Below are 14,369 nucleotides of genomic sequence, written 5' to 3' on the forward strand. Positions count from 1 at the left end.
GACGGTTGGATCCAATGGGGCGACCTCGCCGGTCGGGTATGTGTGTGCTGAACGTTCGGTTTCTTCAGGACCTGGAGATCACTCCAATAGGACTGAATAAATGAGTGTGTTGACATTGGGCTTTGAAAAATATCCTCGTAAACTGCTTTTCTTCTCGCACCCCATATAGCCCATAGTGTAATCACCATATGAACTAGTTGTTCATGTGATAGCTTGCTGTTCATTTGGAATATCCAGTCCTTTGCATTGCCGCTCACATTCTGGCACATAGTTTCCACTATTTCTTCCTCAGCTAGTGCCCACACACTGCGTGCCATCGAGCAGTTTATAAGCGTGTGCCTCCAAGAGTCTCTAGCGTCGCATAATCTGCAAGCCGACGAGGTAGCCATATTTCTGTGCTGAAGAAGGTCCGCAGTTGGTATGGAGCATCCAGCCAGGCGCCACAGAACCATTTTCACTTTTGATGGAACTTCAATCTTCCAAAGCTTTGTCCACTCATTTGATTCCCGCTTAGCACCCGACGAAGCCTCAACCTCATCTATCCAGTTTTCCCTTGTGATTTTCGTATGAAGTATCATTCTGTAAGCTGACTTGACAGTGAATATACCTCGTTTCTCGGCGCTCCACGACCAGAAATCATCCATATTTCTGGTGCATAGGGGGATCGACAGAATAGCCTCAACATCGATTGGCAAGAAAACCCGACGCACCAAAGGCTCATTCCAAGATGCTGTTGCTGTGTTTATCAAGTCGGACACAAACTCTGGTGGGTTATTTATCAAAGACGAAATAGGTCTCATCAAGGAGCCAGTTGTGTCTCCATATTTCTGTAGACTGTCCATTGCCAATTCTCCTTATAATTCCCTGTTTCAGCATATCTCGTCCATCAAGAACTGCACGCCATATTTGCGAGGGCCTGCTCCCTAACTCTGCATTAAGCAAAGAAGTCTCTGGGAAGTATGATGCTTTCAAAATCCGCGCGCTAAGAGAAGATGGCTCGCTCAAGATTCTCCAAGCATGCCTGGCGAGTAGTGCTAGATTGAAAATTTCCATGTCTCGGAAGCCCAGACCCCCAAGGTGTTTAGGTCTAACCATGTCATCCCAAGCAAGCCAACTGGGCTTACGCTTCCCTGCCTTACTACCCCACCAAAACTGCCGGATGATCGATGTAATATTCTCACATAGTCCTCTGGGTAGGCACACGTGCAAGTGCATACCCATTCGTGTACTCGATGTTAGTATATTGCCGTACCAACAAACCTTTTGAATCCTGGCAAGGCAAAGGCCCAACAAAGCCCACAATTGACCAAGGCACTAGCCAAGTATCAGGCATACGGAGCCATGCATGTCTAGCTTCTACCTAAAAATGACCCAGATTTAGGTAAAAAATGGCAAAGCTTGTCAAATCCTACAATCCGTCCATCTAGATCAGAATCCATCAATTTAGGCGACAATCAGGTAGTTTGTCTGGCTTTTAGGCAAGGTTTTAGGCCGGCCGGCCTGTACGTGCGTAGCGCCTACCCAACCTTTCAGCCTCCATGTATGTATGGGCCAACCATAGTGGCCCAGCAACCTTAGCGTCTTCTGTTATGTTCACAAGGTACGTGGGAAGTCTAGACTTACAAGGTTTTAACTCTCTAATATTTTTTTTGAGGGATCCCATACTTTATTAATGTGGTTATTGTTCCAAATTAACTTTCACATTTGACCTCCCGGAGAATCGTCTCTACTTTGCCCAGGAGCATTGTAGTGTTGACACTCGCGCAACTGTCTAGATCCTAGAGAGTACTATATGTATGTGTGCCGAATGCATTCATCATTAGTTGGTGCATAAACGTGTGGGAACAATTTAATAATAATGGGTTACATTCCTAATTATAATGCTGAATTTAATGATGATGATTGGTGCATTCATACCCTCCTAACCCTCTTTGCAAGAATTTTTCAGGATATTTAAGTATGAAAGATTCACTGTTGTTTTCCTTTTAGTATTCACTATTTACTATGGTTTGCTTTTTATACTCCCTCCGATAAAAAAAGTCTCATGGCTGAGTTCTTTGGTCAAGAACTATCTTCATTTTTTTTATTTTGGCCTCACCGAATTTAAGTGGATGCAGTAAAAAAATTGAACTGGATCCAAGCCAAGCTAGCGTTTCGGGCTTAAGGGTGCCACGAGCCGATCCCAGGCTCCCAGCTTGCCTTTTACATGGAGGACATCGAGTTCATGTGGAACAAAACTACAAGCACACATGTAATAACGCAACAACATCAAGGCCGAGGCACTGGTTGGCTCTGCCCGAAGATCATGTCAAAGCTAACATTGATGAAGCGTGTCTCGCAATGGCTTGTTCGATGCTGTTGGTGCAATCTGTAGGGATGGAACATGTGCTTTCTTGGGAGCATCGGCAGTTGTAATCAGGAACATCAAGGATCCTCAAGTACTTGAAACACTAGCTATCAGGGAGGCACATGCCCCATCAGAAGATCTATACATAAACCGAAATTTTGTTGCATCCGTTTGCAAGGTGGTCATTGATGCAAATAAGGAGGGAACCTCACCAAGTTTCGGAGCTATAGTTCAAGAAATAGTAGCTAGATCTAGCAGTTTTTTTTCATGTGTTTTTAGTTATGAGTATAGAAGCGACCAGGCTTTTTATCAAGCTGGAACTACTGTTCGTGAGGGTGAACCAGCACCTTTGCTTCACCGTCGTGCCGGATGAGGAGATGACGGTACTTGGCGCGGCGTGGCAGGTGGACACGCGGTTCACATTTAACCTCCCGGGGAATCGTCTCTACTTTGCCCAGGAGCATTGTAGCGCTGACACTCGCGCAACTGTCTAGTAGATCCTAGAGAGTACTATATGTATCTGCGTTGAATGCATTCATCATTAGTTGGTGCATAAATCATCTGGGAACAATTTAAGAATAATAGGTTATATTCCTAATTATAATGCTAAATTTAATGATGATGAGGGAAATATGCCCTAGAGGCAATAATAAAGTTGTTATTTATATTTCCTTATATCATGATAAATGTTTATTATTCATGCTAGAATTGTATTAACCGGTAACTTAGTACATGTGTGAATACATAGACAAACAGAGTGTCCCTAGTATGCCTCTACTAGACTAGCTCGTTAATCAAATATGGTTAAGTTTCCTAGCCATAGACATGTGTTGTCATTTGATGAACGGGATCGCATCATTAGAGAATGATGTGATGGACAAGACCCATCTGTTAGCTTAGCACTATGATCGTTTAGTTTATTGCTATTGCTTTCTTCATGACTTATACATGTTCCTATGACTATGGGATTATGCAACTCCCGAATACCGGAGGAACACTTAGTGTGCTATCAAACGTCACAACGTAATCGGGTGATTATAAAGATGCTCTACAGGTGTCTCCGATGGTGTTTGTTGAGTTGGCATAGATCGAGATTAGGATTTGTCACTCCGATTGTCGGAGAGGTATCTCTGGGCCCTCTCGGTAATGCACATCACTATAAGCCTTGCAAGCAATGTGACTAATGAGTTACATGCGGGATGATGCATTACGGAACGAGTAAAGAGACTTACCGGTAATGAGATTGAACTAGGTATTGAGATACCGACGATTGAATCTCAGGCAAGTAACATACCGATGACAAAGGGAACAACGTATGTTGTTATGCGGTTTGACCGATAAAGATCTTTGTAGAATATGTAGGATCCAATATGAGCATCCAGGTTCAGCTATTGGTTATTGACCGGAGATGAGTCTCGGTCATGTCTACATAGTTCTCGAACCCGTAGGGTCCGCACGCTTAACGTTCGATGACGATCGGTATTATGAGTTTATGTGTTTTGATGTACCGACAGTAGTTCGGAGTCCCGGATGTGATCACGGACATGACGAGGAGTCTCGAAATGTTCGAGACATAAAGATTGATATATTGGACGATACTATTCGGACACCGGATGAGTTCCGGGGGTCACCGGATAAATATCGGAGTGCCAGAAGGGTTATCGGAACCACCGGAGAAGTAATGGGCCTTATTGGGCCTAGGGGAGAGAGAGAGAGGGGCTGCCAAGGGCTGGCCGCGTGCCCCCATGGGCCTAGTCCGAATTGGACTAGGGGGAGGGGCGGCGCCCCCTCCTTCCTTCTTCTCCTAGTAGAACTAGGAAAGGGGGGAGTCCTACTCCTACTAGGAGGAGGATTCCTCCCCCCTTGGCGCGCCTATGAGGGCCGGCCGGCCTCCCCCTTGCTTCTTTATATACGGGGGCAGGGGGGCACCCTAGAACACACAAGTTGACAGTTGTCTTAGCCGTGTGCGGTGCCCCCCTCCACAGATTTCCACCTCGGTCATATCATTGTAGTGCTTAGGCGAAGCCCTGCGTCGGTAACTTCATCATCACCGTCATCACACCGTCATGCTGACGAAACTCTCCCTCGGCCTCAGCTGGATCAAGAGTACGAGGGACATCACCGAGCTGAACATGTGCAGATCGCGGAGGTGCCATACGTTCGGTACTTGATCGGTTGGATCGCGAAGACGTTCGACTACTTCAACCGCGTTACTTAATGCTTCCACTTTCGGTCTACGAGGGTACGTGGACACACTCTCCCGCTCGTTGCTATGCATCACATAGATAGATCTTGCGTGGTCGTAGGTAATTTTTTGAAATACTGCGTTCCCCAAGAGTGGCATCCGAGCCAGGTCTATGCGTAGATGTTATATGCACGAGTAGAACACAAAGAATTGTGGGCGATAATAGTCATACTGCTTACCAGCATGTCATACTTTGATTCGGCGGTATTCTTGGATGAAGCGGCTCAGACCGACATTACGCGTACGCTTATGCGACACTGGTTCTACCGACGTGCTTCGCACACAGGTGGCTAGTGGGTGTCTGTTTCTCCAACTTTAGTTGAATCTAGTGTGACTACCCCCGGTCCTTGTTGAAGGTTAAAAGAGCACACTTGATGAAAAATCGTTGTGGTTTTGATGCGTAGGTAAGAACGGTTCTTGCTAAGCCCGTAGCAGCCACATAAAACTTGCAACAACAAAGTAGAGGACGTCTAACTTGTTTTTGCAGGGCATGTTGTGATGTGATATGGTCAAGACGTGATGGTATAAATTGGTGTATGAGATGATCATGTTTTGTAGCAGAGTTATCGGCAACTGGCAGGAGCCATATGGTTGTTGCTTTATTGTATGCAATGCAATCGCCATGTAATTGCTTCACTTTATCACTAAGCGGTAGCGATAGTCGTGATAGCAATAGTTGGCGAGACGAAAACGATACTTCGATGGAGATCAAGGTGTCAACCGGTGATGATGGTGATCATGACGGTGCTTTGGAGATGGAGATCAAAGGCACCACATGATGATGGCCATATCATGTTGGGGAACGTAGTAATTTCAAAATTTTCGTACGCACACGCAAGATCATGGTGATGCATAGAAACGAGAGGGGAGAGTGTTGTCCACGTACCCTCGTAGACCAAAAGCGGAAGCGTTAGCACAACGCGGTTGATGTAGTCGTGCGTCTTCACGATCCGACCGATCCAAGTACCGAACGCACGGCACCTCCGAGTTCAGCACACGTTCAGCTCGATGACGTCCCGCGAGCTTCGATCCAGCAAAGCTTTGCCGGAGAGTTTCGTCAGCACGACGGTGTGATGACGGTGATGATGATGCTACCGATGCAGGGCTTCGCCTAAGCACTGCTACGATATGATCGAGGTGGATTATGGTGGAGGGGGGCACCGCACATGGCTGGGAGAGATCAACAGATCAACTTGTGTGTCTAGAGGTGCCCCCTGCCCCCGTATATAAAGGAGCAAGGGTGGAGGCCGGCCGGCCCTTGTGGGCGCGCTAGGAGGAGGAGTCCTCCTCCTAGTAGGAGTAGGACTCCCCTCTTTCCTACTCCTAATAGGAGGGGGAAAGGAAGGGGGAGAGGGAGAAGGAAAGGGGGCCGCCGCCCCCCCTCTCATAGTCTAATTCGGAACAGAGGGGGAGGGGCGGGCGGCCAGCCCTCTCTCTGTCCACTAAGGCCCATAAGGCCCACTATTTCTCCCGGGGGGGGGGGGTCCGGTAACCCTCCGGCACTCCGGTTTTCTCCGATACCACCCAAAACACTTCCGGTGTCCGAATATAGTCGTCCAATATATCGATCTTTATGTCTCGACCATTTCAAGACTCCTCGTCATGTCAGTGATAATATCCGGGACTCCGAACTACCTTCGGTACGTCAAAACACAAAAACTCATAATACCGATCGTCACCGAACTTTAAGCGTGCGGACCCTGCGGGTTCGAGAACTATGTAGACATGACCGAGACACGTCTCCGGTCAATAACCAATAGCGGAACCTGGATGCTCATATTGGCTCCTACATATTCTACGAAGATCTTTATCGGTCAAACCGCATAACAACATACGTTGTTCCCTCATGGACAGGGTGTGGGCCCCCTGGCCTTGATTCTTTCGCCAGTATTTTTTATATTTTCCAAAAATAATCTCCGTGGATTTTCAGGTCATTCCGAGAACTTTTGTTTCTGCACAAAGATAACACCATGGCAATTCTACTGAAAACAGCGTCATTCCGGGTTAGTTTCATTCAAATCATGCAAATTAGAGTCCAAAACAAGGCCAAAAGTGTTTGGAAAAGTAGATACGACGGAGATGTATCAACGCACATGCAAGATCATGGTGATGCATAGCAACGAGAGGGGTGAGTGTTGTCCACGTACCCTCGTAGACTGAAAGCGGAAGCGTTAGCACAACGCGGTTGATGTAGTCGTACGTCTTCATGATCTGACCGATCCAAGTACCGAACGCATGGCACCTCCGAATTCAGCACACGTTCAGCTCGATGACGTCCTGCGAACTCTGATCCAGCAGAGCTTCACGGGAGAGTTCTGTCAGCACGACAGCGTCATGATGGTGATGATGTTGCTACCGACGCAGGGCTTCGCCTAAGCACCGCTACGATATGACCGAGGTGGAATATGGTGGAGGGGGGCACCGCACACGGCCGGGAGAGATCAACAGATCAACTTGTGTGTCTAGAGGTGCCCCCTGCCCCCGTATATAAAGGAGCAAGGGGGAGAGGCGGCCGGCCAAGGAGGGCGCGGCAAGGGGGGAGTCCTACTCCCACCGGGAGTAGGACTCCTCCTTTTCCTTGTAGGAGTAGGAGAAGGGAAGGAAGAGAGAGAGGAGGAGAAGGAAAAAGGGGGGCGCCGCCCCCTCCTTGTCCAATTCGGACTGGAGGGGGAGGGGGCGCGCGGCTGCCCTGGCCGCCCCTCCTCTTCTCCCACTAAGGCCCATTAGGCCCAATATACTCCCCGGGGGGTTCCGGTAACCCCCCTGGTACTCCGGTAAATGTCCGAAACCTCCCAAAACACTTCCGGTGTCCGAACATAGTCGTCCAATATATCGATCTTTACGTCTCGACCATTTCGAGACTCCTCGTCATGTCCATGATCATATCCGTGACTCCGAACTACCTTTGGTACATCAAAACACAAAAACTCATAATACCGATCGTCACCGAACTTTAAGCGTGCGGACCCTACGGGTTCGAGAACTATGTAGACATGACCGAGACACGTCTCCGGTCAATAACCAATAGCGGAACCTGGATGCTCATATTGGTTCCCATATTCTACGAAGATCTTTATTGGTCAAACCGCGTATCAACATACGTTGTTCCCTTTGTCATCGGTATGTTACTTGCCCGAGATTCGATCGTCGGTATCTCAATACCTAGTTCAATCTCGTTACCGGCAAGTCTCTTTACTCGTTATGTAATGCATCATCCCGCAACTAACTCATTAGTCACATTGCTTGCAAGGCTTATAGTGATGTGCATTACCGAGAGGGCCCAGAGATACCTCTCCGACAATCGGAGTGACAAATCCTAATCTCGAAATATGCCAACTCAACAAGTACCTTCGGAGACACCTGTAGAGCACCTTTATAATCACCCAGTTACGTTGTGACGTTTGGTAGCACACAAAGTGTTCCTCCGGTAAACGGGAGTTGCATAATCTCATAGTCATAGGAACATGTATAAGTCATGAAGAAAGCAATAACAACATACTAAACGATCAAGTGCTAAGCTAACGGAATGGGTCAAGTCAATCACATCATTCTCCTAATGATGTGATCCCGTTAATCAAATGACAACTCATGTCTATGGTTAGAAAACTTAACCATCTTTGATTAACAAGCTAGTCAAGTAGAGGCATACTAGTGACACTATGTTTCTCTATGTATTCACACATGTATTATGTTTTCGGTTAATACCATTCTAGCATGAATAATAAACATTTATCATGATACGAGGAAATAAATAATAACTTTATTATTGCCTCTAGGGCATATTTCCTTCAGTCTCCCACTTGCACTAGAGTCAATAATCTAGATTACACAGTAATGATTTTAACACCCATGGAGTTTTGGTGTTGATCATGTTTTGCTCGTGGAAGAGGCTTAGTCAACGGGTCTGCAACATTCAGATCCGTATGTATTTTGCAAATCTCTATGTCTCCCACCTGGACTTGATCCCGGATGGAATTGAAGCGTCTCTTGATGTGCTTGGTTCTCTTGTGAAATCTGGATTCCTTTGCCAAGGCAATTGCACCAGTATTGTCACAAAAGATTTTCATTGGTCCCGATGCACTAGGTATGACACCTAGATCGGATATGAACTCCTTCATCCAGACTCCTTCATTTGCTGCTTCCGAAGCAGCTATGTACTCCACTTCACACGTAGATCCCGCCACGACACTTTGTTTAGAACTGCACCAACTGACAGCTCCACCGTTCAATGTAAACACGTATCTGGTTTGCGATTTAGAATCATCCGGATCAGTGTCAAAGCTTGCATCGGCGTAACCATTTACGACTAGCTCTTTGTCACCTCCATAAACGAGAAACATATCCTTAGTCCTTTTCAGGTATTTTAGGATGTTCTTGACCGCTGTCCAGTGATCCACTCCTGGATTACTTTGGTACCTCCCTGCTAGGCTAATAGCAAGACACACATCAGGTCTGGTATACAACATTTCATACATGATAGAGCCTATGGCTGAAGCATAGGGAACATCTTTCATTTTCTCTCTATCTTCTGTAGTGGTCGGGCATTGAGTCTGACTCAACTTCACACCTTGTAACACAAGCAAGAACCCTTTCTTCGCTTGATCCATTTTGAACTTACTCAAAACTTTGTCAAGGTATGTGCTTTGTGAAAGTCCTATCAAGCGTCTTGATCTATCTCTATAGATCTTGATGCCCAATATGTAAGCAGCTTCACCGAGGTCTTTCATTGAAAAAATCTTATTCAAGTATCCTTTTATGCTATCCAGAAATTCTATATCATTTCCAATCAGCAATATGTCATCCACATATAATAGCAGAAATGCTACCAAGCTCCCACTCACTTTCTTGTAAATACAGGCTTCTCCAAAAGTCTGTATAAAACATATGCTTTGATCACACTATCAAAACGTTTATTCCAACTCCGAGAGGCTTGCACCAGTCCATAAATGGATCGCTGGAGCTTGCATACTTTGTTAGCTCCCTTTGGATCGACAAAACCTTCCGGTTGCATCATATACAACTCTTCTTCTAGAAATCCATTTAGGAATGCAGTTTTGACATCCATTTGCCAAATTTCATAATCATAAAATGCGGCTATTGCTAACAAGATTCAGACAGACTTAAGCATCGCTACGGGTGAGAAAGTCTCATCGTAGTCAACTCCTTGAACTTGTCGAAAACCTTTTGCAACAAGTTGAGCTTTGTAGACAGTAACTTTACCGTCAGCGTCAGTTTTCTTCTTGAAGATCCATTTATTCTCTATGGATTGCCGATCATCGGGCAAGTCAACCAAAGTCCACACTTTGTTCTCATACATGGATCCCATCTCAGATTTCATGGCCTCAAGCCATTTTGCGGAATCTGGGCTCACCATCGCTTCTTCATAGTTCGTAGGTTCGCCTTGGTCAAGTAACATGACCTACAGAATAGGATTACCGTACCACTCTGGTGCAGATCTTACTCTGGTTGACCTATGAGGTTCGGTAGTAACTTGATCTGAAGTTTCATGATCAATATCATTAGCTTCCTCACTAATTGGTGTAGGTGTCACAGGATACGGTTTCTGTGATGAACTACTTTCCAATAAGGGAGCAGGTACAGTTACCTCATCAAGTTCTACTTTCCTCCCACTCACTTCTTTCGAGAGAAATTCCTTCTCTAGAAAGGATCCATTCTTAGCAATGAATGTCTTGCCTTCGGGTCTGTGATAGAAGGTGTACCCAACAGTTTCCTTTGGGTATCCTATGAAGACACATTTCTCCGATTTGGGTTCGAGCTTATCAGGTTGAAGCTTTTTCACATAAGCATCGCAGCCCCAAACTTTAAGAAACGACAACTTTGGTTTCTTACCAAACCACAGTTCATAAGGCGTCGTCGCAACGAATTTCGATGGTGCCCTATTTAACGTGAATGCAGCCGTCTCTAAAGCATAACCCCAAAACGATAGCGGTAAATCAGTAAGAAACATCATAGATCGTACCATATCTAGTAAAGTATGATTACGACGTTCGGACACACCATTATCCTGTGGTGTTCCAGGTGGCGTGAGTTGCGAAACTATTCCGCATTGTTTCAAATGTAGACCAAACTCGTAACTCAAATATTCTCCTCCATGATCAGATCGTAGAAACTTTATTTTCTTGTTACGATGATTTTCCACTTCACTCTGAAATTCTTTGAACTTTTCAAATGTTTTAGACTTATGTTTCATTAAGTAGATATATCCATATCTGCTCAAATCATCTGTGAAGGTGAGAAAATAACTATACCCGCCGCGAGCCTCAATATTCATCGGACCACATACATCAGTATGTATGATTTCCAACAGATCTGTTGCTCGCTCCATGATACGTCCATTTTGCATCATGCTTTTATATCAATATTTATTGCATTATGGGCTGTTATTACACATTATATATCAATACTTATGGCTATTCTATCTTATTATTCAATGTTTACCATGAAGAGGGGGAATGTCGACAGCTGGAATTCTGGCTGGAAAAGGAGCAAACATTGGAAACCTATTCTGCACAGCTCCAAAAGTTCTGAAACTCCATGAAACCTATTTTTGGAATATATAAGAGATATTGAGCGGAAGAAATACCTCAGGGGGCCCACACCCTGGCCAGGAGGGTGGGGGGCGCGCCCCCCTTACTAGGCGCGCCCCCTGTCTCCTGGGCCCCCTGCTGCCCCCCCGGTGTCCATCTTCTGCTATATGAGGGCTTTTACCCTGGAAAAAATCGTGGGCAAGCTTACGGGACGAAACTCCGCCACCACGAGGCGGAACCTTGGCGGAATCAACCTAGAGCTCCGCCAGAGCTGTTCTGCCGGGGAAACTTCCCTCCGGGAGGGGGAAATCATCACCAACGATCCTCTCATCGGGAGGGGGTCAATCTCCATCAACATCTTCACCAGCACCATCTCCTCTCAAAACCCTAGTTCATCTCTTGTATCCAATCTTGTATCAAAATGACAAATTGGTACCTGTGGGTTGCTAGTAGTGTTGATTACTCCTTGTAGTTGATGCTAGTTGGTTTATTTGGTGGAAGATCATATGTTCAGATCCTTTATGCATATTAATACCCCTCTGATCATTAACATGAATATGCTTTGTGAGTAGTTACGTTTGTTCCTGAGGACATGGGTGAAGTCTTGCTATTAGTAGTCATGTGAATTTGGTATTCGTTCGATATTTTGATGAGATGTATGTTGTCTTTTCCTCTAGTGGTGTTATGTGAACGTCGACTACATGACACTTCACCATTATTTGGGCCTAGAGGAAGGCATTGGGAAGTAATAAGTAGATGATGGGTTGCTAGAGTGACAAGAGCTTAAACCCTAGTTTATGCGTTGCTTCGTAAGGGGCTGATTTGGATCCACTAGTTTAATGCTGTGGTTAGGTTTACCTTAATACTTCTTTTGTAGTTGCGGATGCTTGCAATAGGGGTTAATCATAAGTGGGATGCTTGTCCAAGTAAGGGCAGTACCCAAGCACTGGTCCACCCACATATCAAATTATCAAAGTAACGAACGCGAATCATATGAACGTGATGAAAATTAGCTCGACGATAATTCCCATGTGTCCTCGGGAGCTCCTTTCTCATTATTAGAAATTGTCCAGGCTTATCCTTTGCTACATAAAGGATTGTGCCACCTTGCTGCACTTTATTTACTTTCATTGCTTGTTACTCGTTGCAATTTATCTTATCACAAAACTATCTATTACCTACAATTTCAGTGCTTGCAGAGAAAACCTTACTGAAAACCGCTTATCATTTCCTTCTGCTCCTCGTTGGGTTCGACACTCTTACTTATCGAAAGGACTATGATAGATCCCCTACACTTGTGGGTCATCAAGACTCTTTTCTGGCGCCGTTGCCGGGGAGTGTAGCGCTTTTGGTGAGTGGAACTTGGTAAGGAAAAATTTATATAGTGTGCTGAAATTTTCTGTTACTTGTCACTATGGAAACTAATCCTTTGAGGGGCTTGTTCGGGGTATCTTCACCCCGACCAGAAGAGCAAAGAGTTGCTCCTCAACCTACTGAACCTTATGAAAATATTTACTTTGAGATTCCTTCGGGTATGATAGAGAAACTGCTAGCTAATCCATTTGCAGGAGATGGAGCATTGCACCCCGATTTACACCTTATCTTTGTGGATGAAGTTTGTGGATTATTTAAGCTTGCAGGTATTCCCGATGATGTTGTCAAAAGGAAGGTCTTCCCTTTATCTTTGAAGGGAGATGCGTTGACATGGTATAGGCTATGTGATGATACGGGATCTTGGAATTATAAACGATTGAAATTGGAATTTCACCAGAAGTTCTATCCTATGCATCTTGTTCATCGTGATCGTAATTACATATATAATTTCTGGCCTCGCGAAGGAGAAAGCATCACTCAAGCTTGGGGGAGGCTTAAATCAATGTTATATTCATGCCCCAATCATGAGCTCTCCCGGGAAATGATTATTCAAAATTTTTATGCTCGGCTTTCTCTCAATAATCGCAACATGCTCACTTCCTGTGCTGGTTCTTATATGCTGAAGACTATTGATTTCAAATGGGACTTATTGGAAAGAATTAAACGCAACTCTGAAGATTGGGGTTCCGACGATGGTAAGGAGTTAGGTATGACACCTAAGTTTGACTGTGTTAAATCTTTTATGGAGACCGATGCTTTTCGTGGATTTAGCGCTAAATATGGACTTGACTCTGAGATAGTAGCTTCTTTCTGTGAACTTTTGCTACTCACATTGATCTCCCTAAGGAGAAGTGGTTTAAATATAATCCTCCCACTGAAGTAAAAGTAGTTGCACCTATTCCAGTTGAAGAAAAGACTATTACTTATAATGATCCTATTGTTCCTACTACTTATGTTGAGAAACCACCTTTTCCTGTTAGGATAAAAGATCATGCTAGAACTTCAACTGTGGTTCGTAAGAGTAATACTAGAACACATACACCCCCTGAGCAAATTAAAGTTGAACCTAGTATTGCTATGGCTAAAGATCTCTTGAATGATAATATTGATGGGCATGTTATTTATTTCCGTGATGAAGCTGCTAATATCGCTAAACCCGATGCTAAGATACATAGACCTGTCGTAGGCATGCCTGTTATTTCCGTTAAAATAGGAGATCATTGTTATCATGGTTTATGTGATGTGGGTGCTAGTGCTAGTGCAATACCCTATGACTTATATAAAGAAATCATGCATGATATTGCACCCGCTGAATTAGAAGATATTGATGTTACTATTAAGCTTGCTAATAGGGATACTATTTCACCAGTTGGGATTGTTAGAGATGTTGAAGTCTTGTGTGGGAAGGTTAAATATCCCGCTGATTTCCTCGTTATTACTTCCCCGCAAGATAGCTTTTGTCCCATTATTGGTAGACCCTTCTTGAATACTGTTAGTGCTGGGATTGATTGTGAAAAAGATATCGTCACTGTTGGCTTGGGGGATGTGGAACATGAGTTTAATTTTGCTAAATTTCGTAGACAACCCCGTGATAAAGATTTTCCTAGTAAGGATGAAATTATTGGTCTTGCTTCTATTGTCGTACCTCCTACTGATCCGTTAGAACAATATTTGCTAGACCATGAAAATGATATGTTTATGAAGGAAAGAAGGGAAATAGATGAAGTGTTCCTTAAACAGGAACCTGTGCTGAAACATAACCTTCCTGTTGAAATTCTTGGGGATCCTCCTCCACCCAAGGGTGATCCCGTGTTTGAACTCAAACCATTACATGATAATCTTAAGTATGCTTATC

This window comes from Triticum aestivum, chromosome 2D, assembly GCF_018294505.1.
Source record: "Triticum aestivum cultivar Chinese Spring chromosome 2D, IWGSC CS RefSeq v2.1, whole genome shotgun sequence".
NCBI classification, from domain to species: domain Eukaryota; kingdom Viridiplantae; phylum Streptophyta; class Magnoliopsida; order Poales; family Poaceae; genus Triticum; species Triticum aestivum.